We start from the raw sequence: 27866 nt of genomic DNA on the forward strand, positions 1-27866 counted from the left end.
GGGCCATTCTCTGAAGACAATTTACAGATCAGCTTGACAGTCTCCCCTCCTCTGCCACGTTAAATGATCCTAACCACCTTCAGCTAAACCTGCTGACAGAGTAATCTGTGGTCTAGTGCATGGGTCTGGGAGCCAGAAGGACCTGGGTTCTAATGCTGCCACTACCACTTGTCTGCTGTGACCTTGGGCAAGTCACTTCACTTCTCTGTGCCTCAGCTACCTCCTCTGTAAAATGGGAGTTAAGATTGTAAGCCCCATGTGGAACCGTGATTACATCCAAACTGATAAGCATGTATCTACCCCAGGGCTTAGAACACTGCTTGGCACATAGTAAGTGCTTAAGAAATACCATTATTATTATTATTATTATCGTTATTAATTCCAAGGTTATGGGCATGTGAGACAGGAAGGATGGTGGTGCCATCAACAGTGATGGGAAAGTGAGTGGGATGTCATGAACCCTGCCAGGTATTGCTCCCCCACAATATCAGGAGCTAAACCTACGAGCCCTTAACCACAGATTTGACTCCCTTATTAATTAGAGAGTTTAAATGATAGGTTCCAAAAAGTAAAACCAGACACCACTGTTACTGTGGAAAGCTTTATTTTATTAAAGGAGGGGTTAGGTGCATAAGCACGTGTGCACACACACACAGAGACAAAATACACAACACCTGGAGTTATCAATCCAACTGGCTTTCCCCAAATCTTGATGAAGATCATCCCACGTTGGAGGAGTTTCAAGGCGTCGGACTGCCCACAGCTTCTCGTCGTCCTGGTTCAAGTCTTAGGTGCTGGGCTGCAGCAACTACAGTGCATGACTTAGGTGGCTCCATGCCAGGCAAAGGGGGCCAGTTCTTTCCTCCTTATATCCGTTGTTCTGAGTGGTTTGCAGCAGGGGGGCTGCACAGGATTGCTTGCTGTCTTCCGCTCAAGTTACCAGTTACTCTCCCCAGACTTATTCCTCCTTAACCCCATCCAGCAGTTCTTTTCCTGCCCAGCAGAACAATTTAGTCCCTCCTTAAGCCCTCTGCGAAACAATTCATTTCCTCTCCAACCATTCAGGTCCTCAAAACTCCTCAGAAAGGTAATACAGTTTCTCCTCTAAATTGTCCTTTGGCCTTGTTGCTCCTGGGGTCAAATAATACAAGATGGAGTCACTCTCGCTCACCACACAGGAGAAGAGGGTTTAGGTGGGAAGATAAGAATTTCAGTTTTAGCCATATTAAGTTTGAGGTGATGGAAGGTGTTTGGGACCTAAAACAGAGGTAGGAGATATTACCCTTGACCTTGAGGAGATTGCAATAATTTTTGAAGATGTGAAACAAAATTGGTCCTAATAGTAACAATGATAATGGTAGTTATTATTAATAACAATAATAATAATGCTATTTGTTAAGTGCTTACTATGTGTCAAGGTCTGTCTTAAGCCCTGGGGTTGATACAAATTAATCAGGTAGGACACAGTCTCTGTCCCACCTGGGGCTCACAGTCTTAATCCCCATTTTACAGGTGAGAGGACTGAAGCACAGAGAAGCGACTTGCCTAAAGTCACACAGCAGACCAGTGGCAGCGCCAGGATTACCCAGCGCTTAGAACAGTGCTCTGCACATAGTAAGCGCTTAACAAATACCAACATTATTATTATTATTAACCCAGGTCCTTCTGACTCCCAGGCCCATCCTCTATCCACTAGGCCACGTTAAGCCCTATCTACCAAGGATTTTGATACAATACAATCAGATCCACCCAATTCATGGGCTCATAGTCTCAGGGGGAGGAGTAACAAATATTTAATTCCCATTTTACAGATTAACTGAAACTGAGGCCCAGAGAGGTTAAGTGATTTACCAAAGGTCACACAGCAGAGATGGGATTAGATCCTATTCCTGCAGCCCTTCCACCAGGCTACATGGTCCCTTATGATCCTGTCACTACCCCTGAGATACCCCACTGTTTATGCTTCTCCATCTTGAAAAATAGTCATGGAAACTGATTCTTTATTCCTATTCTGGGGCCAGGTTCTCTACCCATGACCCAACGTCCCCTCCAAACCCACGATTACTAAATTGAAAAAGAAAAAAAAAACTTTTGAGGTCAGAGTCCTTCTGAATAACCTCTATTTCCTTCAAAGAATTTCAGCAGAAATCAATCAATCATCAGTGGCATTTAGAACAGCACATAGAACAGTGCTTGGCACATAGTAAGTGCTTAACAAATACCATCATTATTATTTATGGAGTACTTACTGTGGGCAGAACACTGTACTTAGAGCTTGGGAGAATACAATACCACAGAGTTGGTAGGCCTGTTTCTATGCCCACAGCGAGCTTACAGCCTAGAGGAAATCTAGAAATCTAGAGAAGTCTAAAAAAATTCTGAGTTCCTGTCCTACTTCTCTAGCCCAACATCTCTCCACCCCTCCCTCCTCAAACAAGCCATCCATCAATCAATCGTATTTATTGAGCATTTAGTGTGTGAAGAACACTTTACTTCTTATTTCTCCCTCTATCTTTTCCCTTTCTCCTTTCTTCTGTTTTCCTTTCCTCCTTTCTCTTTCCCTTCTTCCCTTTTCCCACTCTTCTTTTTTTAATGGTAATAGTAATAATAATGGCATTTGTTAAGCACTTACTATGTGCAAAGCACTGTTCTAAGCGCGGGGGTAGTTACAAGCTAATCAGGGTGTCCCACGTAGGGCTCACAGGCTTCAACTCCATTTTACAGATGAGGGAACTGAGGCCCAGAGAAGTGAAGTGACTTGCCCAAAGTCACACAGCTGACAAGTGGCAGAAGCGGGATTACAACCAATGACCTCTGACACCCAAGCCTGGGCTGTTTTCCACTAAGCCACACTGCTTTTTGTTTACCATGTGCCAGGAACTGTACTAAGCACAAGAATTAGACACAGTCCCCATCCCACACAGGTCTCACAGTCCTAATCCTCACTGAGGCATAGAAAGTGAAGTGACTTGCCCAAAGACACACGTCAAACAAGGGATGGAGTTCAGATTACAACCCAGGTGTTTCTAACTCCCAGGCCTCCATTCACTAGGCCACACTGCTTCTCACTAGGTGAAACTCCTTCCTTTCTCAGTTTTCCCTTATCTTTGTCTTGTTGGCACCCACCTGGCCCATTCCTTTTTACTTTATTCCCATTTTGCCTAAAGTGGGGATAACATTCCTGTCCCTTAGTCCATGATGGGCAAACAGACATCATCCCCCAAACTTGATACAGAAGAGGATCTTTACTCAGGACATAATTTACAAAGAAAAATCAGATGCCAATTTTTTGTTTGGGTGTAACTGGCTGTTACTTTACCTCCAGTTGCTCATACCCAGTAAGTCCAAAGCCCTGATGATTTTCCCTAGGAGAATAGTTTACACTAGCCCCATCCCCTTCCCATCCTGGGTATACCACCATCTCGTCTGCTTCCCCACAACTCCCAGCCAGCATAATAGTGTCAGATCTCTCCTTTACTAGTGACGTTCTTTGAGCTTCTAGACTGTAATCTCCTTGTGGGCAGGGAACGTATCTTCCCACTCTGTTGTAGTGCACTCTTCCAAGCGCTTAGTACAGTGCTTTGCAAACACTAAAGCTCGATAAGAGCACCTTACTATGCTCCACGTGCTGTACTAAGAACTGGAGTAGTAATACGACTGCTCACGGTCTCTTCTCCCACTTATATTGTGAGCCCCAAGTGGGATCTGGTTAACTTGTATCTTCTCCACTGTTTTATGCAGTGCTTAACAAATGCCACAGTTATCATTATTATTAGTCCTATTAGAACAGTAGAACAGAAGCAGCCTAGCATAGTGGATAGAGCACAGGCCTGGGAGTCAGAAGGTCCTGGGTTCTAATCGTTGCTCCACCACTTGTCTACTTGCAAGTCCCTTCACTTCTTTGTGCTTAGGATGGTGCCTGCACATCGTAAGTGCTTAACAAATATCTGAATGATTATTATTATCATTAGCAGGTATTTAATCCCTAATTTGAAGATGAGGAAACTGTGCCTCAGAGTAGTTCAATGGTTTGACCAAGATTTCACACAGCAGACAAGTGATATAGCCAGAATTAGAACCTGGGTCTTCCGAATTCCACTCCTGTGCTTTTTCCACTAAGCCACACTGCTTCTCTGTCAGGGAATCTTAAGGCGAGGCAGTTTATTCCACATCTTATTCAGGACCTGGGTAAATGGAGATGACAGGTGCTATCATTTGCTGTGTGGCTTTAATGGTAAACAAAAACTGACAGTGGAACTTATTTTCTTTCCCCAGGTCAGCTGAGATTCCGTTTCCTAATTCTCTCTTCACCCCTCTCCCCACCCTACCCTGCCGCACCCCAGACCAACCTCTCTCAGCTACAAGAAAAAAAGCCCCGGTCCTGAGATGCCAAACAACTTGATCCCTGTCAATCTTCCAAAAAGAGGCCGAGTTTCACAGCATCGTAAATGGTCCCTCTGGTTTCCGTGATTTGAAAGAAGCAGAGCAATGTCGGAGGCGGTAGGAATTTGAAAGGTTGCCAGGCCTCTGGTGAGAGGTCCAGGTCTAGTCAGGCTGTTTACTCTGCTCTGCGCTCATTTGCCTGATGGAGCCTCTGGCACCAAAGATAGATTTTAAGGGTATGAGGAAAAAAGAAACCTTCCTCCAACCCCCTGACATTTAAGATGGCTATTTTTCACCTGTGTGCTGAGTCAAGAATTCTGAGGAATCTGTCATCTCTCTTGGTAACCAAGGGCCCATGTGCATATCGTGTCTGGGTCTATGATCCGAAGAGTCAGCTACTGCCACCTTGACGCTGGGCCATTCCTCTTCCTTCCGGCCTGCCTCGGTTATTGTCTTCCCTTTAGCTGTCCCTTCTATCTGGTGGGAAGTTCCTGGGTGTGTGTTTGCACAGTGGATGAGACTGATTTGGGGCTGACAGATGTGTCCACACACCTGGCTTGGCTGGGCTAATGTAGATTCGCCTCTTGCCCAAATGGGGCTGATTTCTGATTCTATTTTAGCCTCATCATCTTTCTGAAGTCTCTGAATCCCTTATCCCTACGTTCCACTTTGGTGACAAAATAGGAACTGTCTGACATGATCCCTGCCTCATCTGCTCCTCTCCTCCTTTCCAGCTCCCTTCCATGCCCTCATCCATGCTCTCATCCTTCTGGGCCAACTCCCAAGAGGAGATCTCCTTCCTGCTTTCAAAATCAACCCCATGCCTTCCTACTTTCTATAAACAGGCACTCCTCTTCTTCCCGCTCTGATCTCTGGCTTCCACACTCGCTCTTGGGTGGTTCCCTCCTCTCTACCTTCAATACACCCTCGTCTCCCCATCTGAAAAAAGAAGCAGCATGACCTAGTGGATAGAGCATGGGCCTGAGAGTCAGAAGGACTTGGATTCTAATCCCACCTCCACCAATGGTCTGCTGCGAGAGCTTGGGCAAGTCACTTCACTTTTCTGTGCCTCAGTTATCTCATTTGTAAAATGGGGATTAGCCATTGTGAGCCCCATGAGGAACAGGGAATGTGTCCATCCTAATTTGCTTATATCCATCCTAGCGCTTAGTTCAGTGCCTGTCACATATGAAGCATTTAACAAATTTGTCTTATGCTGTCGACTCGCTTCCGACCCATAGTGACACCACGGATTCATCTCTCCCAGAATCTGCAATTGTTCTGGTAGTGGATCCACAGACTTTTCTTGGTAAAAATCCAAAAGTGGTTTCTCATTGCCTCCTTCCACATAGTAAACTTGACTCTCCACCCTCGACTCTCTCCTATGCCACTGCTGCCCAGCACGTGTGAGGTTTGACTTGTAGCAGACTGCCTTCCGCTCACTAGCCACTGCCCAAGCTAGGAATGGAATGGGTAAGCCCCTGCTTGACTGTCCCTCCCATAGCCGAGACTGGTAGAGTGCTGGAAAATCTCCAGATGCGGACCATGAGAGGGGAACTTAACAAATGCCACAATTATTATTATTCTCTGGATCTCACTGCACCATCCTGCTATTCCCTTTTTTCCCTTCTCTCATCCCTGTCCAAATTCCTCTAATGGGTTGTCGACACCCATCAATCCCCTTCCTCTCCTCCAAATCCCTTCTGGCCCCTCTACAATCTGATTTCCTTCCCCTTCACTCTCTAAATCTGTCCTCTTCAGTGTCTTCCTTTTTTAATCAAACCTAACAGATGCTACTCTATCCTAATCCCCTTCTAACTCTCAGCTTCCTTTGGCCCTGTGGACCACTCATCATCATAATAATAATTTTGGTACTTGTTAAGTGCTTACAGTGTGCCAGGCACTGCACTAAGTGCTGGGGTGGTTATGAGCAAATCGGAAGGGGGACAGTCCCTGTGTCATGTGGAGCTCACAGTCTTCTTCCCCATTTTACAGATGAGGTAACTGAGGCATAGAGAAGTGGAGCGACTTGCCCAAGGTCACACAGCAGACAAGTGGTGGAGCCAAAATTAGAAGCCATGACCTTCTGACCTTCAGACCCGTGCTCTAGCCACTGTGTTATCATCATCAATGGTATTCATTGAAAACAATGCTCGGCACATAGTAAGTGCTTAATAAATACCATCATTATTATTATTGAGAGCTTACTGTGTGCAGAGCACTGTACTAAGCACTTAGAAGACTATAATACAGAGTTAGTGGATATTTTCCCTGCCCCCAACAAGCTTACAGTCCAGAGGTGGAGACATACATGAATATAAATCCTTGAAAGCCTAACTATGGTTTTCCTGACACAATTCTCTCTTGATTCTCCCCTAGTTATCTAGCCAATCCTTCTTGGTCTCTTTGATCAGGGCTCTCTCTGCCTCCCACCCCTTAACTGTGGGAGTCGCCAGGCTCCAGTTCTGGGCCCCCTTCTTTTCTCCATAGACAGTCACTTCCTCAGGGAACTCATTTGGTTCCCCCTTTTCCACAAACCCCTCTATGCAGAGGAATCTCAAACCTACTTCCTTACCCCTGAGTACACTTCTTGGCAATCTTGCATATCTCCCTAGCTCTAGGAGAGTTCTATGTGGATGTCCTGCCAATATCTCCAGCTCAATATGTTTAAAACTGAACTCACCTTCTTTATTTTCATTCATTCATTCATTTTTTTGAGTGCTTACTGTGTGCAGAACACTGTACTAAGCGCTTGGAAAGTACAATTCGGCAACAGAGACAATCCCTACCCAACAATGGGCTCACAGTCTAGAAGTGGGGAGAGATACAACAAAACAAAACAAGTAGACAGGCATCAATAGCATCAAAATAAATATAATTATAGATATATATATACATCATTAATAAAATAAATAGAATAATAAATGTGTACATATATACACAAGTGCTGTGGGATGGGGAGGAGGAGCAGAGTGAAGGAGGGATTGGGGCAATGGGGAGGGGAGGAGGAGCAGAGGAAAAGGGGGGTTCAGTATAGGAAGGCCTCCTGGGGGAGGTGAGCTCTCAGTAGGGCTTTGAAGGGGGGAAGTCAGCTAGTTTGGATGATCTGAGGAGGAAGGGCATTCCAGGCCAGAGGTTGGATGCGTGCCAGGGGTCGACGGCGGGACAGGGCAGAATGAGGTACAGTGAGGAGGTTAGCACCAGAGGAGCGGAGTGTGCAGGCTGGGCTGTAGAAGGAGAGAAGGTAGGTGAGGTAGGAAGAGGGTTAGGTGATGGAGAGCTTTAAAGCCAATAGTTAGGAGTTTTTGCTTCATACAAAGGTTGATAGGCAACCACTGGAGATTTTTGAGGCGTGGGGTGAAATGCCCAGAGCGTTTCTGTAGAAAGATAATCCGGGCAGCAGAGTGAAGTATAGATTGAAGTGGGGAGAGACAGAAGGTTGGGAGATCAGAAAGGATGTTGATGCAGTAATCCAGTTGGGATATGATGAGTGATTGTACTAACAAAGCAGCGGTTTGGATGGAGAGGAAAGGGCGGATCTTGGTGAAGTTGTGAAGGTGAGACTGGCAGGTTTTGGTGACAGATTGGATATGTGGGGTGAATGAGAGAGCAGTTTAACAAGTGTCATTATTATTATTAGTATTAATATGAATTAGTATATGATGACTTAGGACGAACTTCTATATTCACAGCCCCATGCCTTGCCTCTTTCCAGTTATTCCTGGGCCCAGAATAATAAAAATAATTGTGGCATTTGTTAAGCACTTATTATACGTCAGGGACCGTACTAAATTACTGGGGTGGATACAAGCAAATAGGGCTGGACACCGTCCCTGTCCCACACGGAGCTCACAGTCTTAATCCCTATTTTACAGATGCAGTAGCTGAGGCACAGAGCAGTCAAGTGACTTGCCCAAGGTCACACAGCAGACAAGTGGCAGAGCTGAGAGTAGAACCCAGGTCCCTTGAAGGAGCAAGATCTAAACAATTTCATGAGTTTTTGTTGTTTCCTGTTGCTTTTCTTGGCTTCTCTTTCTCAGTCTATTTATTTCACTAGCTTCTCTTCTGGCTCTCACATCCTAGGTCTCTCGGCTCGGTATAAAAAAATTATGTATTACCCGTGGCTTCAGCTACCACCTCTAATTCCAGCTGCACTACTTTCCAGTTGTATGACCCTGGGTAAGTCACTTCACCTCTCTGTGCCTCAGTTTGTTCATCTTATAAAACGGGGATTCCACACCTGTTGTCCCTCTTAGACAGTGAGTCCCATGTGGGACAGGGACTCTGTCCAATCTGATTATTTTCTATCTACCCCAGCACATAGTACAGGGCTTGGTAAATACTAAGTGCTTAACGAATACCATTATGATGACGATGATGGTGATGGTTAACCCATTCAGTGAGACTCTTCTCATCTCTCCCACCTCTTGTTCACACCTCCCTCTACCGTTCTTGAACTCTCTATAACTTCATATGTGACAGATTCCAGCTTTCTCCAACTTCAAAGTAGTTCTTTAATCACCACTCCTCCAAGATATGGTATTGAAGTGCTTACTACATGTCAAACACTGTTCTAAACACTGGGTGGGTTGCCTACTAGCTAGAGCAAGGGCCTGGGAGTCAGAGGACCTGGGTTCTAATCCTGACTCTGCCACTTGTCTGCTGTGTGACCTTGGGCAAGTCACTTCACTTCTCTGGGCCTCAGTGACCTCATCTGTAAAATGGAAATTAAGACTCTGAGCCCCAGTTGGGACAGAGACAGTGTCCAACCCTATTACCTTTTATCTACTACAGCACTTAGAACATCCCTGGCACATAGTAAGCACTTAACAAATACTACAATTATTATCATCGTTGGAGAAGCAGCATGGCTCAGTGGAAAGAGCACGGGCTTTGGAGTCAGAGGCCATGGGTTTGAATCCCGACTTGGCCACTTAGCTGTGTGACTGCGGGCAAGTCACAACTTCTCGGTGCCTCAGTTACCTCATCTGTAAAATGGGGATTAAGACTGTTAGCCCCTCGTGGGACAACCTGATTCCCCTGTGTCTACCCCAGCGCTTAGAACAGTGCTCTGCACATAGTAAGCGCTTAACAAATACCAACATTATTATCATCGTTATTATTGTTATAAGTTAATTAGGTTGGACACAGTCCCGGTCCCTCATGGGGCTTACGATCTTAGGGAGGAGAGAGAACAGATATTTAATCCCCATTTTACATATGAGGTTACTGAGGCACAGAGAAGTGAAGTGACTTGCCCAAAGTCATGCAAAGTAACAGAGCTGGGATTAGAACCCAGGTCCTTCTGACTTCTAGTTCGGTACTGCACTAGGCACACTGCTTCTCTACTGATTGTTGGAAGACACCCATCTCGAGCCCTAATCTCACCCCACATCAGAAATCTTGCATTTACTCTAGCCTGCAAGACATTTCCTATGCAGATGACTAACCAGTACTTCAAGAACAATATGTCAAAATTTGAACTTATTTTCTTTCCACTTCACTTTCCCATCACAGTAGCCCACACCACCATCCTTGTACTGTCAAAGCTAACATCCTAGGCATTGTCCATGACTCCTTGTTCTCTTTCAACTTTCACACCCAGTCTATTGTCCTCCACAACATTTCCCAGATCTGCCAATTCCTCTCCAGCTGAACAGCCACCAGCTTGGATCACGTGTCTATTATAACTCAACTAGACTACCTGTATCAGTCTTCTCACTGGTCTTCTTGCATAAATGCTTCTTCATGGGAAGCAGCATGGCTCAGTGGAAAGAGCACAGGTTTGGGAGTCAGAGGTCATGGGTTCTAATCCCGGTTCTGCCGCTTGTCAGCTGTGTGACTTTGGGCAAGTCACTTAACTTCTCTGTACCTCAGTTACCTCATCTGTAAAATGGGAATTAAAACTGTGAGACCCATGTGGGACAACCTGAACACCTTGTATCGCCCCCAGTGCTTAGACCAGTGCTTTGCACATAGTAAGCACTTAACAAATGCCATCATCATTATTATTATGATTATAAATATTCATTCATTCGATAGTATTTATTGAGTGCTTACTATGTGCAGAGCACTGTACTAAGCGCTTGGAATGTACAAATCGGTAACAGATAGAGACAGTCCCTGCCCTTTGATGGGTTTACAGTCTGAACCACGCAGCCTAGTGGATAGAGCATGGTCCTGGAAGTCAGAAGGACCTGGGTTCTAATTCTGACTCTACCACTTGTCTGCTTTGTGACCTTGGGCAATTCACTTCACTTCTCTGAGCCTCAGTTACTTCATCTGTAAAATGGGGGGGGGAAGACTGTGAGCCCTTTGCAGGACAGGGACTGTGTCCAATACAATTTGCTTGTATCCACCCCGTCGCTTAGTACAGTGCCTAATACATTGTAAGCGCTTAACAAATACCACACACACAAAAAATGTGATAGCCAGTCTGGGTGGTTTCCGTATGTAGGAGAGGGAAGAGAAGGTCAGGAAAGTCACTCCATGATGCCACTTTCTGAGGGAAGTGTAAAGATTTAACTGAGCCAATCAGAGAGAAGGATTGGGGAAAAACTAAATGGTGGCATAAGTAGTTGGAGAGGGAGAACTTGGTCGTCTTGGAGTTGACCGCACACTTCATTCCTCTAAAGCTAACCTTCTCACTCTACCTCAATCTCGGCTATTTCTCCATAGACCTCTCGCTCTCACCTTACCTCTGGTCTAGAATGCCCTCCCTCCTCATATCAGACAGATAATTTTTCTCCCCCACTTCAAAATCTTATTGAAGGCCCATCTCCTCCAAGGAGCCTTCCTTGATTAAACCTTCCTCTCTTCTTCTCCTACTCCCTTCTGCCCACTCTTACTTGCTCCTTAATTCATCCTCCTTCCCATCACCTCAACACATATGAATATATCTGTATATATATCTGTAATTTATTTATTATTTATCGATTTATTTAATTATTTATATGAATGTCTATCTCCCCCTCTAGACTGTGAGCTCATTGTGGACAGGAATGTGTCCACTGTTAAACTGTACTCTCCCAAGCACTCAGTACAGTGCTTTGCACACAGTAAGTGATCAATATATAAGATTGAATGAATGAAATAATAATAATAATGGTTTTTGTTAAGCACTTTCTCTGTGCCAGGCACTGTACTAAGCACTGGGGTAGTTACAAGCAAATTGGGTTGGACACAGTCCCTGTACCACATGGGGCTCACAGTGTCAATCCCCATTTTACAGATGAGGTAAATGAGGTCCAAGAAGTGAAGTGGTTTGGCCAAGATCACACAGCAGATGGGTGGCGGAGCCGGGATTAGAACATATGATCTTCTGACTCCCAGGCCCGTGCTCTATGAATGAAGGCAAGGTGAAAGAGTTAGTGAGCCTTGTGGCTGGGAGAACAGGATACAGGGAAGGCTGGCGCTGTAGACCTTGATTGGACACAGAGGAATCAGAGAGGATCCTGGGTGAAGATTAGGAGTCTCTGGAGGTTTGGGATCCAGCCGAACTCCAGAGAGATGAGGAGAGTGAGAAAGGACACTAAAAGACTCTGGGTCCTAAGGACTTGGGAGAGGGTGAGACTGGAATCTGGGACACCCGGAGACAAGAGGAGAGAACACCAGAGGAACGTGAGCCCTGGAACACCTATAAGGAAGTACAGAGGGTACTGGGAGAAAAAGTATTAAATCTAGGAACTCTAGGGTAGTTCGAACTGGAGTTGTTTTCAGTGTTCTTGAATTAAGAAGTCATTAACTAACTAGATTTTATATCATGGGGTCTGTTGGCATAGCAGAGAGAGCACGGGCCTGGGAGGCAAAAGGTTAGGGGTTCTAATCCCAGTTTCACCACTTGTCTGCTGTGTGACCTTGGGCAAGTCACTTCACTTCTCTGGGTCTCAATTACCTCATCTGGAAAATGGGGATTGAAACTGTGAGCCCCAAGTGAGACAGGGACTGTATCCAAGCTGATTTACTTGTTTCCACCCCAGCACTTAGTATAGTGCCTGGGACATAGTAAGTGCTTAACAAATACCACAGTTATTACTATTATTATTATTGCTTGTCATGGGGCTGGAGGAGGGAGTGGTGGCTAGTGCCCGGTGACCCCTTTGACTCTGGGGAGACCCCTGATCAGGTGAAGGATATTGACAATGAGATGGATGCAGGGATGGAGTGCACTGAGCAGACTAGGTCTACAAAACCTGTGTTAGAACAGAAGAACTGGAGAGATTTAAGGCCCAGGGAAGGCTGACAGGATCCCAGCTCTCCTCAAATGACTCCAGGAGCTCTCTCAGCTGGGATTTAGGACAGAGAACCCTCTGTAACATCACACTCCTGCCTCTTTCCCCTCAAGTCCATACTTCACTCTGTTCTTTGGATCATCTTTCTAAGACATCATTTTTCAAATGTCTTCCCACTCTTCAAAGACCTCCGATGATTATCCATTCATCTTTATATCAAGGAGAAATTCCCGACTATTGACTTTAAAGTGCTCAATCAGCAGACTCTTTCCTTTTTTCCCACTCTTCTCCCAGTACACACCAACTACTCTCAAGCTGACCTCCTCACTGTGTCTCACTCTCTCCACTCCAGCCTCTGACCTCTTTCTCACAGCACCCTTGAACACCTCTCTTCTCAAACCTGTATTTCTCTATCCCTTCCAATCCCCTAGGCCGTGAGCCCTGTACGTGACAGGGAATATAAGTGCTTTATTGGCTTATATATACTCCAGTGCTTAGTATAGGGCTTGGCACATAGTAAGCACTTGAACAACACCAGCATAATTATTATTATCTGCCAAACCTCAGTTCTTCTTATTTTCAGAATCCTTTTGAAATCACACCTCATCCATGGAGCTTTCCCTAATTAATTTTCCATCCCCACCTCCCTATTTTCATTTCTGCTCTTTTGCCCTCCCTGCTTCTTGTTTCAGTCATTCAATTGTATTTATTGAGTGCTTACTGGGTGCAGAGCACTGTACTATGCACTCGGAAAGTACAATTCAGCAACAAATAGAGAAATCCCTGCCCAACAATGGGCTCACAGTCTAGAAGGGGAGACAGGCTTCAAAACAAGTAAACAGGCATCAATAGCATCAATATAAATAAATAGAATTATAGATATATACACATCATTAAGAAAATAAATAGAATAATAAGTATGTACATACATACACAAATGCTGTGGGGAAGGGAGGGGCCGTAGAGCAGAGAAATCAAGTCAAGGCAATTGGGAGGGAAGAAGGAGCAGAGGAAAAGGGGCACTTAGTCTGGGAAGGCCTCTTGGAGGAGATGAGCTTTCAGTAGGGTTTTGAAGGGGGGAAGTGTGCTAGTTTGGTAGATGCGAGGAGGGAGGGCATTACGGGCCAGAAGTAGGACGTGGGCCAGGGGTCGATGGCAGGACAAGCGAGAACGAGGTACAGTGAGAAGGTTAGCGGCACCAGAAGAGCAGAGTGTGCAGCCTGGGCTGTAGAAGGAAAGAATGGAGGTGAGGTAGGAAGAGGCAAGGTGATGGAGGACTTTGAAGCCAATAGTGAAGAGTTTTTGCTTGATTCGAAGGTTGATAGGCAACCACTGAAGATTTTTGAGGAAGGGGGTGATGTGCCCAGTGCTTTTCTGTAGAAAAATAATCCGATCAGCAGAGTGAAGTATAGACTGAAGTGGGGAGAGACAGGAGGTTGGGAGATCGAAAAGGATGCTGATGCAATAATCCAGTCAGGATATGATGAGCGATTATACTAACAAGATAGTGGTTTGGTTGGAGAGGAAAAGATGGATCTTGGCGATATTGTGAAGTTGATACTGGCAGGTTTCACTTTGGTAGCTATAATTTTCCATACTCTCCAGTGTGAAGATTTCATTCTCTCATTAGTAAAGTATTTTATATCTGTCTCCTTTGATAAATTATAAGATCCTTGAGGGCAGGAATTATGCCTTCTATTGTTCTCTTCCAAGAGGTTCTTCCAGAGCTCTGCACCAAGTATGGGCTCAGTCAATCAATCAGTATTTATTGAGCAGCTGCTGGGTTTAGAGCAAAGTTGAACTATGCAACTCAGGCAGATACAATACAACAGAGTTTGTAGACATATTTTCTGCCCACAACTAGCCTACACTCTAGAGAGTCTAGAAGTCTTGATAATATCGATTTTGATTGATTGGGGAAAGCATCCTGTCTTCCTAATAAAAGCTAAGATAGCACCCAGTCCTATTTTTGGTTTGTCAGGGAGGATGGGATCGGATAGATTATGTATCCTGCTGTACGGCTCATATCTGGCTTGTTGGACTTGAGAAGAGTCAGGGAAGATATTTGAAGGTTCTGGGACCCCTCTCAGTGGTAAGTGGCTTTAATGATGGCCTCCGTCCTTAGACCCTCTCCAAGAACCCAGAAAACTCATCCATCACTCAACAAAACCAGTCTTCAAATATGCTCTATGAAGAGCGGGAGTCCGTGGGATTCAGTTCAAATTGGAAACTCTCCGTCCCACTGTTTAGTTAAACTAAAGTCTCTCTGTCTTTTCCACCACACCTTTCTTTTCCTGGTTCCATGTCCTGTCTGTACTTATATACTTAGAATAACCTTATTCCCTCCTAGACACCATCCTAGTTCCTGCCCCGTCCCTCAAAAACGTCTTTCTCTTGGAAGCTAAATGGAAGCCAACAGAAGCCAACCATGCCTGCCCTCAACAGTGAAAAGAAAAACTACAGTCTCCAAAGAAACCGAGTTAATTCAGTCCACTTTCTCTCCAGAACAGGCATGGACCTTGCCTCTCCTTGCTGACCCAGTCTCCCATTGGCAGGGACAACCTGGCGTATCCTGCTGGCTGGAGGCCACTGCAGGATCTTGGCATTTGTGTCTCCTAAATGAGTCCTGCCATCTGAATTGAGTTTGGCAGATGGGAAAGCATGGCAGGGAGCCTGGGATGGCAGCAGCAGTAAGGAAAGAGCTGCAGGGAAGGAAGCACAAGTGACACTAGTGGTGGCCAGGAGCTGCTATACTGGGAAGGAGAGCATGCCTTGTTTATTTATTTATTTATGGTATTTCTTAAAGTGCTTACTATGTGTCAAGTACTACTCTAAACACTGGGGTAGATACAAGTTAATCGGGTCAGACATAGTCCCTGTCCCACATGGGACTGACAGTTTAAGTAGGGTCATGGATTCTAATCCCGGCTCTGCTACTTGTCTACTGTATGGCCTTGGGCATGTCACTCCACTTCTCTGTGCCTCAGTTATCTCATCTGTAAAATGGGATTTAAGACCGTGAGCCCCAAGGAGGACAGGGACTGTGTACAACTTGATTTATTTATATCTACCCCAGCGCTCAGTACAGTGCCTGTCATATTCTTTCAATCATATTTATTGAGCACTTACTGCATGCAGAACACTGTACTAAGTGCTTGGAAAGTACAATTTGGCAAAAAATAAAGACAATCCCTACCCAACAATGGGCTCACAGTCTAGAAGATAGTAAGGGCTTAACAAATGTCATAATAATAATGCTAATAATAAAGAATAGGAAGGACAACAGGCATCAAATCTTTATTTTGCAGTTGAGGAAACTGAGGTACACAGGAAGCAAAGTGACTAGGCCAAGGTCAAACAGCAGGCAAGTGGTGAAGCCAGAATGCAAGTTCTTTGGCTTCTAGGCCCCACTTTATATATTAGGCAACACTCTACCCCCTGGCATGAAGGCCAGGATTGCCTGCCCCTATCCTGAGCATCTTTAGGTGGTATGCTCATTGTGGGCAGGGAACATGTCTGTTTATTGTTGTGCTGTGTTCCCCCAAGTGCTTAGTACAGTGCTTTGCACACAGTAAGTGCTCAATAAATATGACTGAATTGAATTGAATCAGCTACCTGTGGGCAGAATGAAGGATCTGTAACTGTTAGATAATGCTGCTTTTACAAAGAGGAGAAGAGTCCCTTTAACTCAGGAGAAGTAGATCATTGTTAATTAGACACCTGAACCTTATTGGCAAGTCACGTAGGGGGAGAACCCAGAGGTGAAACTGTTAATTGGAAGGTAGAGGCAGCATTTTGGAGAAGGAAGGAATATGTGGTAAGGGGTTGCTGTGTGAGGAGGCGATAGAAGAGACTTCCTGTCCAGTTGAAGAAGGGGGGTTCTATCTCTGGATATTTGCTTCCTGGGGTCTGGTTTTAAGTCTTCCTCCCTCAGGGGAGGTAGTTCGTGAGCTCTGTCATCAAGAAGATTGAGAAGAGACTGTGATGCAGTGGGGAGATGGTTCATGTTGACAGGCAAGTGTATGAGTCTACCACCATACTAAACATTTGGTTATCTCTGGATCTTTGGTTTGTAGTATGACTGAGCAGACTGCCTGTCCACTGTGGTTCTCAGTGCAGTGAATGGTTGAATCATTATGGAGTTTATCCAGGCATTGCATAAAAACAACCCAGTGAAATTCACTTGTCTCTTGAAGGTATAAATAGGAGCAGCATTGTGGTTTTGGCTGAATGAGAAAATTGAACTTTTTGTACTATGTTGGCAAGGGAGGATGAAAATCTGTTGTGCTGAGGTCTTGCAGACAGAGTTTTTGTTTTTCTGTTCATTCACAGCTTTGACTGTCCCAGTAGCTACTTGTCAAGGCTGCTGATAACTCTTTATGACTTGCTGCTTCCCAATGCTGGCTTCATGTGCCTACCAACTCTGTTATACTGCACTCTCTCAAATGTCAGTGCAGTGCTCTGTACACAGTAAGTGGTCAAATACCATTAAATCCTAGATATTGTGAGGGAAGGTCTTTCAGGGGTTCTCCAGTGGGAGAGGAAGGAGTAAGAATGTGTTTGATCTTGAGGTTCCCTGAGTGGGATTGGGGTGAGGAGAGGAATACAGCTCTGAAGATACTATCCCCAGTGGCACATAACCACTTCTGCTGCCACCAATGGCTATTTGCTGAGGACCCCTTGATCAATCAGTGGTATTTATGAAGCTCTTACTGTGTACAGAGCACTGTACCCAGCACTGGGAGAGTACAATGCAACAGAGTGGGTAGACATTCTCTGCACTCAGTGAGTTTACAGTCTTGAGGGAGTGCAGAGCCCCAATTTTCCACTGGAAAATACTTTTCAAAGCATGTCAGGTACTGTGGGATACTACTACCAAAACCTCATCAGTGAAGCAAGCCTTCTCAAAATTCCAGTAGTGAGGTTCATTCATTCATTCAATAGTATTTATTGAGCGCTTATTATGTGCAGAGCACTGTACTAAGCGCTTGGAACGAACAAGTCGGCTACAGATAGAGACGGTCCCTGCCATTTGACGGGCTTACAGTCTAATCGGGGGGGAGACGGACGGACGAGAACGATGGCAATAAATAGAGTCGAGGGGAAGAACATCTCGCAAAAACAATGGCAACTAAATAGAATCGAGGCGATGTACATTTCATTAATGAAATAAATAGGGTAATGAAAATATATACAGTTGAGCAGACGAGTACAGTGCTGAGGGGATGGGAAGGGAGAGGGGGAGGAGCAGAGGGAGACAGGGAGAAAAGAGGGTTAAGCTGCGGAGAGGTGAAGGGGGGGTAGTAGAGGGAGAAGGGGAGCTCAGTCTGGGAAGGCCTCTTGGAGGAGGTGAGTTTTAAGTAGGTTTATCAAGAGGGGAAGAGAATGAGTTTGGCAGAGGTGAGGAGGGAGGGCGTTCCAGGACCGCAGGAGGACATGGCCCGGGGGTCAACGGTGGGATGGGCAAGACCGGGGCACGGTGAGGAGGTGGGTGGCAGAGGAGCGGAGCGTGCGGGGTGGGCAGTAGAAAGAAGGGAGGAGAGGTAGGAAGGGGCAAGGTGATGGAAAGCCTCGAAGCCTAAAGTGAGGAGTTTTTGTTTGGAGCAGAGGTCGATAGGCAACCACTGGAGGTGTTTAAGAAGGGGAGTGACATGCCCAGAGCGTTTCTGCGGGAAGATGAGCCGGGCAGCGGAGTGAAGAATAGACTGGAGCGGGGCGAGAGAGGAGGAAGGGAGATCAGAGAGAAGGCTGACACAATAGTCTAGCCGGGATATAACGAGAGCCTGTAGCAGTAAGGTAGCTGTTTGGGTGAGGCGGAAAGGGCGGATCTTGGCGATATTGTAAAGGTGTGTCTGCACTAGGGCACACTGCTTCTCTGGCCTCTTTACTGTTTCATCTTTTTTCTTCTCTGTTCTGCCACTTATCTGCTGTGTAATCTTGGGCAAGTCATTTCACTTCTTTGTGACTGTTACCTCATCTGTAAAATGGGGATTAAGACTGTGAGCCCCAAGTGGGCCAGGGACTGTGTCCAACCCAATTTGCTTTGTATTTTCCCCAGTGCTTAGTACAGTGCCTGACACATAGTGAGCACTTAAATGTCATTATTATTCATCCCACTGATTATTCTTAGCCTAGGTAGTAGGGTCGATATCTAGTTCTCCCATGTGTCTTACCAACCCTCTTGTTGTCTACTCTCCCTAATGCTTTGTACAGTGCTGTGCACACAGTAAGCTCTCAAATACTGATGTATTCTTCCCCAATGCTTAGAACCTAGTAGGTACTTGAGTACTATTATTTTCATAATTGTATTAAGTGCTTACTTTGTGGCAGCTGCTGGAGGAGGTACAAGATAATCAGATCAGACACAATCCCTGGCTGACTCCACGCCCACCACCTAAGAGGAAGGAGAACAGCTTATTTTATCCCCATTTTACAGATGAGGAAGCTGAGGCAGTAGTGATTTTAAGAGCTTGTTGTGGGCAGAGCACTGTACTCAGCATGGGAAAAGAATACTCAGGTGGGATTTAAATGTGGTCCCTCAGGGAGCTCACAATCTAAATATAAGGGGGAAGAAGGGACTGGAGACAGACACAGAGGGAGAGATGACTCAAAACATTAAAAGGCCATAAAGACAAGAAACAAATGATTTGTAAGAAAATGGGGCTAGAGGAGCAGAATGTCAGGCTCCTCACAGTTCTGAGCCTATGGTCCCCACCATAGGCACAGTGAGTGCTCTAGCAGCACCTAGTGGGGTCTTCCCAAGGCTCTGTGGAGGTGGTGCCACCTGCAGCTACTTCTCTGACCCATTGGGGAGGTGGAAGTTGGGGTGGGCAATGAATGGTATGAGATCTTAGTGAGGCCATGTGGCAGTTGGAATGGGATGCTGAGGTCCTGGGTGTAGTTGAGAGGTGGGGAGGAGAGGGGGTGGGGAAGGCAGGTATTATAATAATAATAATCTTGGTATTTAAGTGCTTACTATGTGCAGAGCACTGTTCTAAGCGCTGGGGTAGATACAGGGTAATCAGGTTGTCCCACATGAGGCTCACAGTTAATCCCCATTTTACAGATGAGGGAACTGAGGCACAGAGAAATGAAGTGACTTGCCCACGGTCACACAGCTTTTGCCCAGGTTTCTGACAAAGAAGCCTGGGAAGGGGTTTAGGTCCTCATGGGCTGCAGCACACAGGGCATGGTAGGGACAGAGCAGGGATGGAGCCTGTCCCCTCAAGATGACGTGGTTGCCATAGCTGCCTTCCTCCTCCCTTCTGCGTGATTAGGGCCCAAGAGCCTCCCAGGTGCCCACAGAGGCTGCAGAGGCACAGAGAAGTTGAGATTTGCCCAAGGTCACCCAGCAAGAAAGAAGAGGATCTGGGATCAGAACCCAGGTCTGTTGACTCCAGGCCCATGCTCTTTCCACTAGACTACCCTGCCTCCCCCTTTGACTTTTGTGGACAAACTGTGTGAGAGGTGCTCTCTGTCTCCTTTAATTGAAGAACAACCTTTACATGTCCACAAGCTTGATTTGGGTCTCTAGGTCCCAGAGCAACTTCTATATATGCTCTGGCATAGAATAATTTTTTTTTTAATATCAAGTTTAATTTGACCTTTTACCTAATTGTAAACAGGCCCTTTGCTGCCTTGGTCAAGCCAGAAACCTCATACTGGGGTGGGATAAAATGCAACCACATTTCACCTGCAGCAGGCAGATCCTCCTCTGTGAGAGGCAGATCTGATTTTATTTGCTTTGGCAGCCTGAGCTTGTTCAGGGAAAATGAATAAGGCCAAGAGGCAGTCTCTTTTCCCCCTGGTTGACGTCAGGGGCACTTGATTGGTGTTCTCTGAGTCACCAGGGTTCCGCTGGTCACTCAAATGGGCCGGAGAGCTCCAAATTAGGAGAATAAATAAACAAAGCTTCATCACCAACACTCCCTCCTACTCAGCCTGATGACCGCTCAGGTCAACTGGATGTTTTTAATAGAGATGATTATCCTCCTGGAGGCGGAGGAGGATTTGGTTTTTTTATTCTTTTTTTAATAGTTCCAGCCCCATAAATACAAAGCGCTTTCATCCAAAATCTTTCTCTGCCCTGGAGTCAGTAAATAGCATCTCCAGGTCTGCCGGCTGGTCCCCCTTAGCCTGTCTCTTCCTTCTCTCTGTAAGCAAATCTATCATCAGGGTTCTGGGCACTTTCTTTAGATCAACCATGCAAGCTAGTACTTGCCCACATGCCCATGGCACTTAAAATTAGCCCAGGCCAGTGGGCTGGGTGGGACCCAGGAAGAGTGTTCCTGGTCCTGCTAAGGCTACGATTAGGGAACGGGTCCACCAACTCTTTTGTATTGTATGTTCCCAAGTACTTAGTACAGTGCTCCGCAGATAGTAAGTACTGAATAATTGCCACTGATTTTTTAGACTGTCATACAGCACTGCTAGAGACAAGTACAGAGGCTCTAGCTTTAGGATAGATCCCAGACTGTGGGGGAGAGAGGACAAAGCAGAGAGCTTCAAAGCAACACTATTCCTGTTGCTCTTCTAGACTCTGTTTCCAACCTTCCTAATAACTTTAGCAGTTCATCGAATTCACCATTGTCATAGTTCGCCCAATGTCCTCAGACTTTTTCTGACTGCTTTAGACTGTAAACTCACTGTGGCAGAGTCTACTCTGTTATATTGTACTCTGCCAAGTGCTTAGCACAGTGGCCTGCATACAGTAAGCACTCTTGTGTTAGATCTCTCTCTTTCCTTTGTTTTTTCCCTCATTTCACTGGGCCAAGAAATGCAGTAGTTTGGCTAGAACAAGCTCAGGTTGCCATCAATTAGTAATAGAAGTAATGGCATTAAGGGCTTACTCTGTGCAGAGTATTATACTAGACCCTGGGAAAGAGAAGCAGCAAGGCCTAGGGATAAAACATGGGTCTGGGTGTCAGAAGGACTTAGGTTCTAACCCTAGATCCTTCAAATGTCAGCGGTGTGACCTTGGACAAGTCACTTAACTTCTGTAGGCCTCAGTTCCCTAATTTGTAAAATGGAGATTAAGACTGTGAGCCCCATGTGGGACAACCTGATTACTTTTTGTACCTACCCCAAGATTTAGAACAATGCTTGACACACAGTAAGCATTTAACCAATACCTCCGTCATCATCATCCACAAGTGAGAAATAGATCTGGTCCTTGACTTTTCAGGGGCTTGCAGTCTAAGAACAAGATAGGTCAAAATTTGGTAACAGATGCACTAGGGGAGGTGAAATAATATAAAAATGTGAAAACATGAAAGCCAGAGCTCAGAGTCCAACATGTCTGTTGGTAAAGGGGACAGGAAGGTGGCTTAGGGTGCAGCACCTTCAAGACTATCTAGTGTTTGGTCACCACTGGGCCCCCCAATGTTCTAGAATGCTCAGAGACCTTGTTCTGCCACCACCTGAATCATCTGTGGGTGGACCCAGGACACGTTGAGAGAGCAGCCCCTGGATGGCATGGAGGGAGGATGGTGGGGGGGATCCTGGAATTTCACTCACCAAGACTCTCCCGGAGACAGAGCATCTCTGGCAGACCACTTAAAATTGGGTTGGTGAGAGGGGATGCAAAGTCTAGGAGAATAGGCATAACCCAGTTCCCATGAAACCTACCAGAGAGGCAAAGTTTCCTTGTTGCCTGACTCTCTCTCTAATATAAGGACTAGTTCTTTTATGATTGGCTTCCTTGTTCCTCATGAGCAGAGCTCCTTCAGTGAGGAAGGAATGGGCTTTTTTTAATGATAGACATTGATCCCTCCCCACAAGAAGCTTACAGTCTACTTAGGGAGACAGATATTAAATTAGGGATAGAGGAAATAGTAAGGTATAAGACCATTTTCATAAGTATTTTGGGGCTGGGGTGAGTATTATCAAAGTTTGAGGGAGAGGGGGGATTGGAGAAATGAAGGGCTCAGACTGTGCAGTCTTCTTGAAGATGTTTTATCTATTTTTGGGGAGGGAGGGTTTTAAAGTCGAAAGAGTGATGGATCGTCAGATAGGAAGGGGGAAGAAGTAATAGAGCTATTCCAGGTTCCACTTTTTGAAAGCCCATGACCTTTCCTGAGGTCAGGTGAGAAGTAGTGTGGTGTAGTGGATAGAGCACAGGCCTGGAGACCTGAGTTCTAGTCCCAGATAAGCCTCTTATCTACTGTGTGATCTTGGGTGTCACTTCACTTCTCCGTTCCCTTATCCGTGGAAAACTCTGAGCTCCCTGTGGGACATGAACTGTTCAACTTGATTACCTGGTATCTACCTGAGTGTTTAGAACAGTACTTGGCACCTAGTAAGTACTTAACAAATACCATAAAAAAGTAGGACAGTCTTACTCCCTACTTTAGGATGTCTGGATCCTAAAGTAGGATCATCCTGTCTTGTGCTTGATTTAGAAGACTCCCTCCCTTTGCTCTACCCCCATCCCTGCCCCACAGCACTTGTGTGTATATATGTGCATATTTATAATTCTATTTTTCATTAATGGTGTGTCTATAATTCTATTTATGTTGATGTATGCTTGTTTTGATGTCTGTCACCCCCCTTCTAGACTGTGAGCCTGCTGTGGGCAGTGATTCATTCTTTCAATTATATTTATTGAGCGCTTACTGTGTGCAGAGCACTGTATTAAGCATTTGGAAAGTACAATTTGGCTCTATTTGTTGCTGAATTGTACTATCCAAGCACTTGGTACAGTGCCTTGCACTCAATAAATACGATTGAATGAAACTCGGGACAGACACTTCGATTTGTTTGAAAAGACTATGTCTGGATAAACCTGACTTTTTTATAGTTAGCCAATTGCTTGGCAGAAGCGTTGATTTAAGGACCAAATAAAACCCCCCAAATCCCTCTCCTGTTGCAGGTTGAGGTGAACACATGTTTACCAATATTTCACTTAAATCAGCATCTGGTGCAGTTTCCACCTTCCCCTCTAAATCTGATCCCTGTGGTGAAGAGAGCTATATTTATAGCGGCTATTAGACCGAGAATGTACATTTAGGTTGAGTGATAATATAATGCAGTATGGTTGCTGTTCTTATCATTAATGAGAGTATGCTCTCAATAAACAGGCTGTATAAAGTGCTTTCACTTTTTTACCCTTCGGAAAAGAAAAAAAAAAACAAATTAACTTTGTTGACATGTATTCTTCCTCAGGGGAGTTGCTCTGATCAGGATCCCCTTGAATGGGTTTGTGTCAGGCTGGGAAAGAGGTTCAGTGGGGTGGGGGTGATCCAATCTGTGGGTCTCTGCAGGGGAAGTGTGGGGGTTCTTTAATTTCCTGAGAGGAAGCAGCCCAAGGGGTCAATCAGATGAAGGTCCAGATAGAATCCCCTGAGGCTGATTTTGTCAAATAAGATTTATAATGCACATAACAGTATGCAGAGCAGTGTACGATACAGTTGGTAGACACGATTCTGCCCTCAAGGAGCGTCGAATCCTGCTGGGGAGGAAGACACTAAAATAAACTACAGGTACAGGGAAGCAACAGTTTAGCTATTAAGCATAGTTTAAAGAAGCAAAGTTTTAGAGAAGCAGCATAGTGCAGTGTATGTGCATCTTGGGCCTGTGAGTCAGAAGGTCATGGGTTCTAATTCCATCTCCGCCACCTGTCTGCTGTGGGAACTGGGGCAAGTCACTTCACTTCTCTGGGCCTCAGTTACCTCATCTGTAAAATAAATAATTATGGCATTTAAGTGCTTACTATGTACCAGGCATTGTCCTAAGTGCTGGGGTGGATACAAGCAAATTGGGTTGGACACAGCCTCTGTCCCACATGGGGCTCACAGCTTCAATCTCCATTTTACAGATGAGGTAACTGAGGCATGGAGAATTTAAGTTACTTGCCCAAGGTCATACAGCAGACAGGTGGTAGAGCTGGGGTTAGAGCCCATGACCTCTGACTCCTGATCTGAGACTGAGCCCCACATGGGATGGGGAGGCTGTCCAACCCGAGTTACTTGTATCTGTCCCAGTGCTTAGTAAAGTGCCTGGCACATAGTAAGCACTTAATATTCTTATTATATGCACAAAATGGTTGCAGGTAGGGTGGGGAAGTGGTGAGCATGCCCCCACAGGACTAATAGAAGCAGCGTGGCTCAGTGGAAAGAGCCTGGGCTTGGAAGTCAGAGGTCATGGGTTTGAATCCCGGCTCTGCCACTTGGCAGCTGTGTGACTGTGGGCAAGTCACTTCACTTCTCTGGACCTCAGTTCCCTCATCTGTAAAATGGGGATGAAGACTCTGAGCCTCACGTAGGACAACCCGATTACCCTGTATCTCCCCCAGTGCTTAGAACAGTGATCTCCACATAGTAAGCGCTTAACAATTACCGCCATTAATAGGCTAACAGATGATTAATTGTTAAAGTGGCAGAAAATGGAGGAATAGGGCAGGAAGATGAGGGATTAATTATAGAAGGCTTTATGGATGATTTTATTTGGAAAGGTTTTGAAGATGGGGAGAGACTTGTTTTGTCAGATGTGAAAGGCGAGAGAGAGCTCCAGGCAGAAGGGTGGTTGTAATAATATTTGTTAAGCACTTACTATGTACCAAGCACTGTTCTAAGCACTGGGGTAGATACTGGTAATCAGGTTGTCCCACATGGGGCTCATAGTCTTAATCCCTATTTTATGGATAAGGGAACTGTGGCAAAGAGAAGTTAAATGGCTCACCCAAGGTCACACAGCAGAAAAGTGGCAGAGCAGGGATTAGAACCTAGGTCCTCCCGAAACCCAGACCTGTGCTCTATCCATTAGCCCATGCTGCTTCCTCTGTGCACATAGTGAGCACGCAAATACCATTGATTGATTGGCCTTTTCCTACTTAGACTGTGAGCCCCATGTGGGGTAATGTTTCTATCTGAATGTTTTTTCTTCCAAATACTGCAGAATTTACTACAGTACTTCACCCAGAATAAAATCTGAATAAGTACTATAGTAGTAGTAATAATCATTCACTGGAGATGACATCAGGAGCTCATAGAAGCAGCATGGCTTAGTGGAAAGAGCACAGGCTTTGGAGTCAGAGGAAGGGGGTTCTAATCCCTGCTCTGTCACTTCTCTGCAGTGTAACCTTGGGCAAGGCACTTCACTTCTCTGCAAAATGGGGATTAAGACTGTGAGCCCCATGTAGGACATGGATGGTGTCCAACCTGACTAGCTTGTATCTACCCCAGAGCTTAGTACAGTGCTTGGCACATAGTAAGTACTTAACAAATACCATTATTATTATTGGGAGATATGAGAATAAATTGTAAATTTTAGATTGCAGATTTAAAAGTTAAAGCATTCAAATGTGCAGTTAAAGCAGTACTTGGAAGGGCAGTCTTCAGGCTCTTCAATCAAGAAGCAGCAAGGCCTAGTGGATAGGGCAAAGGCCTGGGGGGTCAGAAGGACCTGGGTTCTAATCCTGCCTCCACCGCTTGTCTGCTGTGTGACCTTGAACTATGCCTCAGTTCAGTCATCTGTAAAACGAGGACTGAGACTGTGAGCCGTATGTGGGAAAGAGGCTCTGTCCAACCTGATTATCTTGTATCAACCTCAGTGCTTGAAACACTGACATAAGCACTTCATAGCATTTTTTAAAAATGGTATTCACTGAGTATTGTGTACAGAGCACTGCGCTGAGTGCTTGGGCATGTACAGTACCATGGAGTTGGTAGACACAATCCCTGCCTAATAGGAGCTTACAATTCAGAGGAGGAGTCAGACATTAAATCTTTAATAAATTATGGCTAGATACATAGAGGGCTGTAGACATCAAGGTAAGGAATATCCTGTTAAGATGGTACAGATCCAAAAGCCTAGGGGACCTGGAAGAGAAGGCAACTAGGCAAAATGAGAATTTAGTTAGGGAAGGCCTTCTGGAGGAGGTGGGAAGAGTGGTGGGAATGGGATCCAACAGTCATAGATCCAATCCTAGTACGTAGCTGTAATTTATGAATATTAATCTGCTTCCCATTTTAGGCTGTGAGCTCGTTGTGGGCAGAGAATGTGTCTATTTTGTTATGTTGTTGTTGTAAGAAGTAGCACGGGGTAGTGGATAGAGCACAGGCCTAGGAGTTAGAATGTCATGGGCTCTAATTCCTGCTCCATCACTTGTTGGCTGTGTGATCTTGGGCAAGTCACTTCACTTCTCTAGGCTTTCGTTACCTTATGTGTAAAATAGGGATTAAGAATGTGAACCCCTTGTGGAACAGGGACTGTGATGCAAGCACTTATTCTATCCCATCTTAATTATTGTATTGGTCTGCTTGCTGACCTCCCTGCCTCCCGTCTCTTTCCCCTCCAGTCCATACTGCATTCTGCTGCCTGAATCATTTTCTTTCAAAAACATTAAGACCATGTTTCCCCACTCCTCAAACTCCAGTGGTTTCCCATCCACCTCCACATCAAGCAAAAACTCCTCATTACTGGCTTTAAAGCACTTAATCACTTTGCCTCCAACTACCTCACCCGGCTGCTCTCCTACTACAACCCAGCCTGCACAATTTGTTCCTCAGGTGCTAACCTTCTCACTGTACCTCCCTCTCATCTATCTCGCTGCTGACTTCTCACCCACATCCTACCTCTGGTCTAGAATGCCCTCCCTCCTCATTTCAGACAGATAATTGCTCTCCCCCACTCCAAAGTCTTAATAAAGGCACATCTCCTCCAGGAATCCTTCCCTGACTCCTCTCATCTTCTCTTCTCCCACTCCCTTCTGCGCTGCTCATACTTGCTCCTTCATCTTCCCTCCCTTCCCCACAACACATATGTATAACAATAATTAATAATTATGGTATTAAGTGCTTACTATGTGCCGAGAACTGTTTTAAGCACGGAATGTCTGTATTTATCTGTAATTTATTCATTTATATTAATGTCTGTCTCCCCCTCTAGACTGCTTGTTGTGGTTAAGGAATGTGTCTGATATATTGTATTCTCCCAAGTACTTAGTACAGTGCTTTACACACAGTAAGTGCTCAATAAATACAATTGAATGAATGAGTGTCCAACCCGATTAGCTTGTATCTACCCTGGTGCTTAGCACTTGATCTTGAGCTCTAATCCTGGCTCTGCTGCTTGTTTGCTGTGTGACCTTGGGCAAGTCACTTTCTTTCTCTGTGCCTCATTTCCCTCATCTGTAAAATGGGAATTGAGACTGTGACCAGGGGCTGTGTCCAACTGCGTTTTCTTGTATCTATCGCAGCGCTCAAAAAAGTGCCTGCCGCATAAGTGCTTGACTAATACCATCATTATTATTAC

The 27866-nt window shown here is 45.3% G+C and overlaps 1 non-coding gene across 1 annotated transcript; it reads right to left on the reverse strand.

Moving 5' to 3' along the window:
* Window positions 1-5799: 5799 nt before the first annotated feature.
* On the reverse strand, window positions 5800-5938 carry LOC114815560. Its single transcript, XR_003763353.1, has one exon. It is a non-coding gene; the product is annotated as a small nucleolar RNA SNORA7 (small nucleolar RNA).
* Between the last annotated feature and the right edge of the window lie 21928 nt (window positions 5939-27866).

This window comes from Ornithorhynchus anatinus, chromosome 1 (genome assembly GCF_004115215.2).
Source record: "Ornithorhynchus anatinus isolate Pmale09 chromosome 1, mOrnAna1.pri.v4, whole genome shotgun sequence".
Classification (NCBI taxonomy): Eukaryota; Metazoa; Chordata; class Mammalia; order Monotremata; family Ornithorhynchidae; genus Ornithorhynchus; species Ornithorhynchus anatinus.